Source organism: Melanaphis sacchari, unplaced genomic scaffold (genome assembly GCF_002803265.2).
Source record: "Melanaphis sacchari strain LSU unplaced genomic scaffold, SCAv2.0 Contig1_pilon_pilon, whole genome shotgun sequence".
In the NCBI taxonomy this organism is placed as follows: domain Eukaryota; kingdom Metazoa; phylum Arthropoda; class Insecta; order Hemiptera; family Aphididae; genus Melanaphis; species Melanaphis sacchari.
This window is the reverse complement of record NW_020270976.1, coordinates 1,686,212-1,695,839: the sequence shown is the minus strand read 5'-3', so window position 1 is coordinate 1,695,839 and position 9,628 is coordinate 1,686,212. Positions and strand designations below refer to the sequence as shown.

The window sequence follows — 9,628 nt, the reverse complement described above, 5'->3', positions numbered from 1 at the left end:
ACACACACACACACACACACATACTTATACAGACACAAACGCATATACGTACACAGACACGCACGCACACACACACTCACACGCGCACTTAAACTACACGTGAACAACGGGAACGCATACGGATACGATAATACGTATTATACTGTATATATCTGTACAAACTTACGGGGAACCTTTGAGAATTTTTCGAAAAAATTCTTTTAACATGACATTGCACTGGTCGTCGCTCCGGTTAGTGACTCGATCGATGAGAGGTGGCGAATCAGAAACGACGATCCCGCCGAAACATAAGACTTCGGGGACACACGTAAAATAAGCAAAACAGACGGACGTGGTTAGGTACTGACAATGATTTTGTTTTGATGTTGTATTTTTTTCTTTCTTTTTTTCTTTTTTTTTTTTTTTGGGATTTATCGGGTCGAGTGGAAGTCGTTTTAATCGCAGTAATGCAGCTATACTGAGATGCACTAGTATGAGCACGTCATGATGCATCACATCATTATATTAGACTAGTTTGAGGCATAACAGCGGTTTTGCGTACCTAATAAACCTCACGCGTGAAAAAGTGCTGCTTTTTTTAGTTACCGTACGTCAGCGTTTTCATAAAGACTCGAAATATTTTATACAATAGGTATATGTGCGTTATAGATATAATTACCTATATATGTAATTATTTTTAATGAATTCAAATCCTAGTGTCAACACTCATTGAAAAATATTATTCATTCGTTGTTATATTAGTTTAAGGCTTATGAACATTTTAGGAGTCTGTTAGATCGTCGAAGATTCGGGGATTAAATAAGAATATTTCACCAAGTATGAGACGCTTTGCGTTTAATGTCTTAGCATGCTTTACTGTCAATCATCCGGTAATAATATGTTTAAGTCTTGAGTCTAAACATTATATTCAGCGTATGAAAATAATGAAAAACATAAATACATATTGGCATATTTTTTTTTTTTATCAATACGTGTGTGTGTTTTAAATTTTTAAAGTAAAAAACCAATATTAATTGTTGCTAATGGTAACGTTATAGTAACATAATATTATTTCAAATATTTTTTCTTCACATTAAATTATTGGGTATTTTTTTTTTAAACAGCTTGTTTATTATGGCTATTATAATATAAGAAATAAAAAAAAGTTATTGATTTAATAACACAACCATACAGACGATATAACAGTAGGTAGTATAGGTATATGATGAAATTTATGATTATTAACATTTGAAACCGTTTGATTTATTCACTATTATAATATAATTTAATAGTACGCGTATATCATCTCAGAAATTCTTATTTCTTTTTATAATGTTATTTATAAAAATCAACTATATTATGTAAAATTTAGTCGATTCCATGAAAATTTATTACTACAAAACGTTTATATTATATTATATTATTATCTGTTTGTTGTTGTTATATATCTAGATCGTTTAAAATAATTTTATGGAAGCATCCCATAAATTTAAAAGTTACAATTAGTGCAGGAAGCATTTCATTTGCTTTATTTACTATCATACTCAAATATTATATTATAACATACGCATTATTTGCGTTTTTTCGTTAATCCCACACTATTAAGCCTCACCAGTAATTCTGCAGTTTTGTGTCTATTAAATCAAGCGAATAAATTAATCTTATATTAACGTTTAACAGAAACTTTATATTCTAATTATAAGCTATAGTTTGATTATTTATGAATACCTATTTCAATACTATCAATAATTGTGAAAACTAGACTTCTCGATATAATCACTATTATACGATATAATGCTGAGTTTTTATTGCGTAAGAATCCACTAAAATTTATAATTGTAAAATTTTATAAAATTAAAATATTTATATTCATTTTATTAGAAGAATTTTTACAGTTTAAGTATCAAAAATTAATTCCCGTTTTTAGTGATTCACAATTTTTCTATTCAAATTAACTTTCATGCTACCTACGTATAAATCAATAAGTAGTCAAATTATATTTGTAGATTTCGTGCAATATACTTATTATACATTAATATTACAACGAAATATTTATTTTTCCAGGTTAAACGGGAAATCTTGAAAAGTTTTATGTGGCCCCATCTATCAATTGGAAAACGAGTCTAGTTGGAAAATTGGTGGGGCTTTTTTAATATTAAACACTGTTGTCTAATTTACTTCCTAATTATTTGAGTTTTTTTTTATACAATATTAAAGTATATGTTTTATAATTTCGTACACTATAAATTATAATTTTATTATTAGTAGACACTTTATTGTACCTATTCATTAAAATATTAAATTTACCATTATAATTATTTATCATATTTACTTATAATAAGATTATGAATAGTATAATATTGCTTGTACATGTCTTATGGATACATTTAGTAAATCAAAACTTTTTGATACGATTAAAAAAATTTTTAAGTAGTAAAATGTTGGTAAATATATATATGTAATATGTATACATTAAATGCATGAACGTTAAAAAACAATCATAATTTTTTTTTTTTTTAAAGAACCAATATTTCATTATATTATAGCTAGTTTACTTAAATATATCATATTAAAATATTATTTGGTAAAATACCCAGTACTTACGTCAATAACTATATTATTAAGTGTACGGAAATTTAATAAAGAATAGTTTTTAGAATGAAAAATATAATTGCTTTGATTAAAATGTTCATGTAAATATAAATATTAGTTTCAGTTGTTGCAATAATTTTCATAAATTCTAGACATTTTTTTTAGGTAAACAGTGTTCTGGCCGAATTAGACTACTGATTCGAATTCGTAACATTGCGTTTGAAAATTTTGTACAATGATTAACTAACTTGCAAAAAGCTGAGCAAAAAAAAAAAATAAAAAAATAGTAACTATTGTCTGATATCCAATCTTTGTTTACTGTTTTTTTTCATTTTATTTTTCATCAAGATTTTTACTCTCTCGACTACTCAAATAATTCTTTATTTTATATTCATTGAAGTAATCGATAATTCTATTATCTCACTAGAATTCCTATTTTTAGGCCTCAAGATTTTCTCATGACACTATTTGCTCATGCACGTTCATCTTAGGCAGACACTAATTATTGATGGTAAAGCATATTTTTGAAATAAAAAATGTAATAGGTCTTATTAAAATAATTCATACATCCGATTGAACCTAGATTTAGTCATTAAAAAAGAATATTATGTATTCATACAATGACTTTATCAATTGTATACAAGATAATAACTTCAGTTTATAATTTTCAATTTATTCGTGATATTAAATTTGGCTTAAAACTTTAAGTTTATAAAAGCTCAACATTGCTGATATTCACTATACAAAACTTTTATAATTTTAATTCGTCACGTTTTCACTTTACCTCTGTTTGATTAAGTTTTAATCATATTATAAATCGATTTTAGTTTATTTAAAAAAAAAAAAAAACAAAATTAAATTTATATAAACAACACAACATTATAATATTACAGAAAATTATTAAGTCAAATCGTAGTAAAATATTGCCTATTTTATAGATAATTTAAACAGATATTTATCAATTCTATACAATAGGTATATTAGTTTTATCTTATCTACTACGTCATAAATATATTAATAGTTTTATCTATAATCTAAAAATTTAGTTTTAAATTTTAAAATCAATTTTTTTTTCTGTTTTGCTTCATTGTACCATACACGTAGGTAAATAGAAAAATGTTTATTTAATTGATTCCGCAGGAGTGCGCCACGAATACTGTTGATAAAAATATAATTCGTTTAAAAGAATTTGAAAGGCACCATTTGTTAGGAGTACTGCAAGGGCAATATAATTAGATTTCTTGTATGTGGTAAGTGGTAGTGTGTCTGTAGAAAATTATCAACATATCTGTAAGACGTGTAAATGTGTAGATTAGACTATAAGAGGGGTTTAATCTTATTCTTGCGTATTTAGATATCAACAATTTTGTATATCAAGTATAAACGCGAATTATTTTACTCCTAAATTTTGGTGCACATTAGTTGGGTTCCAGATTCAAATGTTATACTGAGTAGTTTTATGTTAAATTTAATGTTATATTGTACTAGTTGAGTCTTGTATAAAAAATAATTTTATAAAAATTATTGAAGTGTTACTTTTTAAATAAATAATCTGTGAACTTTCTCAATTGTTTGTCATCTGATTGAATGTTTACACATTTTCAAATTTGTTCGGCAATAAGAAAGGAAGTCTAAAAAAGTATTTTAGGTAAATATATAACTTTGATTTTTTTCTTTTTCATTACTTAATCATAAATTTAGGAATGTATAGAACCTTTATATACATAATTTATATTTTAATAAGATAAAAAATTTTATGCGGAATTGATTCCAATACAATTTATCAATACCGATTGATCCGAATATTTGATGATACGATTTTTATATTGATATTTTAACATCTGTATATTTACTTGGATCATAAAAATAAATTTTTAAATTATTTTATTTTTTTAAAGAAGCATAATCCACTTTTGAATACACAAAAATGTATACCTACATATTTTTTTCATTTTTTAAGTAGAATTCTGGTATACATATCTATAAGAAAGAAAATTTATAAGAAAGTTATTAGTTTAGTAGGATTTAATCAAGAAAAAATAAGAAATCCTATTTTTTAAAATTTTTTTTTGAACCCATTTTACGTAATTAAGTTCAATAGTACATTGGATACAAAATAAATCTCTTCAATAGGAAAAACACTTTATTTCCAATTTTCTTAACTTATACAAACTAAAAGATAACCCGTTGTAAATTTTACTTAAGATTTTTTTTTAATATACAAACTATATTATAATTCAATTTTTAAATTGTCTTAGTGGTTTAAATATTGGATAATGATAGATAATTAATGATATGAAAGTCTTTTTTTAAATTTTCAAGATATAGGATAAGGAAATAAAATAAATACTGTGAAAAAAAAAAACAATCCTTGTTGGACCTTTGAATATGTATAAATCAAAAAGCAAAGACACAATTGTTTTCAAGGGAAATGTGAACTAGGGTCTAGACCTTAGGCGGAAGGTTGTGTAAAATGAGTTTATTATGTTTAAGTGCATGTACTTGGGCAACAATTAAGTAACTAAAACTAATGTTTGATAATTGCATGTTTCATTTGCTAATAAATCATAGGTACTTAAAAATGTAATTCAAATTTAAATTTTTTTCTAAATTGTGTGTTAGAATTTAAAACAAAATAATACCATTTTATTTTCGAGAACTAACTATTCGAGTAATGAATATTTTTAATACAGAAATTCATTTTTTTTTTTTTTTTTGTATTTCTTCACTTTTAAATTACTAACAATAATTTGATATGTAATTTGCTTATTTTTAAATTTAAACATCAAAATATTATTTTGAGTACTAACGTTATGCCAATTAAAAATCATTAGGTTGAATTCCAATTCAATTTTTTCACATTAAATAACCACATATTAGTTAAACCATATTTCTCGAATAACTGACATTACAAAATAAACAAATGCATATAATTATTAAGGTTAGAATAGGTATTTCATTGTACTTACTACCTGCTATTATACTATATTATGAATAATTTAATGATATAATAATTCAAATAGCTATATAACTAGATTCATCTGTTTCCGTCATAAATATGCTTATTATTAGTAACTCAATTATATATAAAATATGTCGGTATAGATATATACTTTATATTTTTGAATTTATTTTTGTCTCTCTCGAATGAAATTTTATATTAAACAATCAACACGTGTGTATCCAATTATACAATTTTTACTTTATCACCACCATAATTATCGAACGTGGTTAATTAAATAACGTATTTCTCTGCATATTTATGCATTTTGCGTGATAAAACATTATGAGTTGGTAAAGTAATAAAATCCACGATTGGATCTCCTTTTCAGAGAATAAATGTGCATGTTTCACTTTTATTTTATTCAAATTCTACATTAAATCAGTGTATTGTTCGTCAGATATTGTTATTCATTAAGTTATACGCAATACGTATATTTCAATGTACTTGTGGAAGTCGAATTAAAATATCTTAAACCATTTCTGTTGACTCGGTGTATATGTTTCTTTCACTAGAAAGTTATACTTTAAAATGTACTTAGTGAAATTTGCATGTTTTGTTGTTATTACATATAAATATTAAAATGTATATCTGAGCGCTGGTATGTTAGTAAAATTATACAAAATATTTTGCATTATTTTGATGAATCAAAAGCAAGTCTAAAATAAGTTTGTAAAAAAAAAAACAATTAAAAAAATGTTTGGTATAAAAATAATAATTGTACTACCTATGGCCAAATTTAATCTAGGCTAATATACCTCGTCATGTAAAAAAAAAAATATTATATTATTACGTGAAAGTCGAAAGAGATTATATTTAGTTGTTTAAAATAATTTTTAAAGATTACATGTACACCTGTGGGCTGTGAATTATTTTTGTTACAGTGTATAACACTAGGAAAAAAAATTAGTTTTTAAAATTTTACTTTTTAACTTTTTCAAAATAACATTAAAAAGAAATCATAAGAATATTATTGTTTATTATATTTCTATTTCAAATAATGAAATATTAAACGCACAAGTTTATAGATATTTTGAGATTTTAAGTGATATAAATCCTACATAATAATAAATAATAACAGTTAAACACGTTGACTATATATAGAGAGAAAGTGAGTGAGTTTCATTCATGCATAATATTAATTTTTAATCCATCGCTCTGCATTTTCCCAGAAACAATTCATACTTGACTAGTTTAGCAACAATTTGGTTATTTATGGACATCTAAATATTTCAAAAGGATTATTTTCTCATCAGTTATTATTAAATTAGACCTAGGAATTAGTGTCAACATTTTATAAGTACTAAACAGTTAATTATATTCAAAAGGGTCTTTATAATTATTAAGATAAACTATATATATAATTCTATAATTATTTTAAAAAGTATTGAATTTACTTGAAACTCACAATAAATTGTTGATTTTTAATTGGAAATTTTTTTTTTCGATCGAATAACAAAATAATTCTAAACAATATATATTTTATTTAAAAGAATTTAATGTTTATATAAATGAATAATGAAATTAATCAATTTTTTATTTACAAACATAAATAAGTTACCCTAGCATAATAATCATTGTATCATTGTATCATTGTATAGATTGTTTAGGTATTTACTGGATCCATCTCGTACAGTTTCTTTTTTTTTTTTATTATTGATTTAATTCAACCCGGTGACTATGGCCATTAGCTACAATATATATACAATAAGAGTTTTTACAGTGCTTTAAAAATTCTTACTTAAATAATATAACATTAGAATTAAAAAAGTATAAAATCTAGTGATATATTGTTAGATTGAGTTAGATTGTCAGATTGAGATCTGTAGTTTTCAAAATTTTATCATCTTGATGTTCTCGGTATTGGGTCCCAGTACATCGTCCAGGGTCATATCTAATCCGATGTTTTGTCGATCATATTGGTATTTGACACATTCAATTATTTTATGTTTCACTGTTAGTTGGACACCACGGATTTTGCACGAAGGGGTTCTTCTTTTGTCATCATATATCCGTATTTGAGTTTCGTATTTCCAAATTTAAATCTGTTTAGTATCGATTCCACCTGAAGGTATTTCTTTTTATTGTGTTTAGTTTGGTGGTATTTTGTTTCCATGTATGGAGCCATTTGGTATTGGCTGTATTATTTATGTGATTTTTTAGGTCTTTGTACGAAGGTTCTGATATAGTGATATAGTTGTTACATTGGGATTTGTGGCGGCGATCTTTGTCTGTTTGTCGGTTAATTCATTTCCATCAGTATCGGAATATTCGAGGACCCACATGAGAATTATTTGATTTTTTTTTTTAAATAGAGCTTCATTTAGTTTGTTCAGTATTTTTATTGCGATGTCTTCGGGTTTGAACTGGTTTCTTAAACTGATGAGTGTGCCCAGTGAGTCGCTGAATATTACATGGTCAAGGTGTTCATCGTCTATGATCGTAGCGATCGTCTCAAGTATTGCTATGGCCTCGGCAGTGTATATGGAGCATATGTTTGGTAATTTCAATAATATGTTTTTGTTTTTAAGTATTATTGAGATTCCTATTTGATCTTGTGTCTTAGAGGCGTCTGTGTAGATTTTTTGGTATTCTTTATAGTTGTCTAATATGCTTAGGGAAGTATCTTTTGTATATTTCTGATGAAGTATGTAGTTTTAAGAGTTATCTGAGTTCCGTATTTATCTTGTATGGGAAAGTCCACGGGGGTATAGTCAATTATTCTCTTGCAATTAGTTGAGCCAAGTTAATGCCGTTTTTTATTTAGTTCATTTTGTGATTTGGTGTTTTTTAATGGAGGAGGGATGTTGTTTTATCTATAATATCTTGTCGTGTATTTTAGAGATAAATCATTTCTTTTGATTTCAGATATGGGTTCACCGACTGTGTTATATATGCTATAGATTGGGCTGCTACAGAAGGCACCTATCGCTAGCCTTAACCCGGTGTTGTTGATGCTGTCTATTGTTTTTAGAATAGATTGTGTTGTTGATTCGTATATATTTGATTCATAGAGTATTTTCGATTGAACAATTAATTTATGGATCTTAATAAGGATTGAGTTTTTTTTATTTCTAGTTAAATTATATAATTCATAATAAATTAATTAAAATAATTTTTCGCTATGTTATATTTATTGAACTATTGTTTGAAATTTTATTCATTAAATTTTTTTTATGTGATCTGTTTTATATTTTTAAACAAAAACAATTTTTTTTTTTAAACTTTTAGTTTTTATAATTTATAGCATACAAAACTAGCGGGTAGAACTTATTGATTCTGCTCTTCGATCCCTTATAAAGTTATAACTCTTCACCTTAATTTGTATTAAATGAATAAAATGTTCTATGATAGTTTTTTAATAAAAGCAATATTAGGTATTTAATAGTAGTTTATTAAAAAGTTTTTTATTTTATATAATTTTCCCATAGAGGAAAATTAAATTGAAATATATGGGTTACAAGAAATTTAGGACATTTCCAAATAATAACATGGATTATAATTGTAGTTTGGTGCCTTAGATGTCACAGGTTGGCTTAAAGGTAGGACATTTGAGGATCGGGTACATTAATTTCAAAAGTCCTATTATGTATACCTTAACTACTATATAGGAATTATTATTTGATTTTAGTAATTCAATGAAACTCCTGTCCGCAGGATAGTTATTATTCTAAATGAGTACCTATTGTACATCAAAATTAGTTTTGCCCTTATTTAATGTATTAATGATAACACATTATATGATAACATTATAACAACCTACTATATTATAGTATAGAATATGTATTATGGTATTGTGATGATAAATTTAAAAATATGAAAAACACAATAGTCACGTAAATATATTACATAATAAAAGTAATTAACTTATATTACATATTTAATTTTCGCTTTTAATTTTTACATTATTAACATCTCACAGTTAATTGTTTTGTGAAGATATTTGAGGGTGTTTATAAAAAACTAGATTAGAACTTATGAAAATATAATGATCCATTAAGCATACTCCACTTTTTTTTATCATTTAATAATAAATTTATTCAATTTACAATCTTT

General features: G+C 25.1%; 1 protein-coding gene across 1 annotated transcript in view; it reads left to right on the top strand.

Annotated features, from left to right (window-relative positions):
- Positions 1–155: 155 nt before the first annotated feature.
- LOC112593230 (GTP-binding protein REM 1-like) overlaps positions 156–9,628 on the top strand; it is a 104,666-nt gene continuing 95,193 nt past the window's right edge. The window contains exon 1 of the mRNA XM_025337587.1: positions 156–339. The gene's annotated coding sequence lies outside the window, so the exon portion shown is untranslated. The remainder of the gene's footprint in view (positions 340–9,628) is intronic.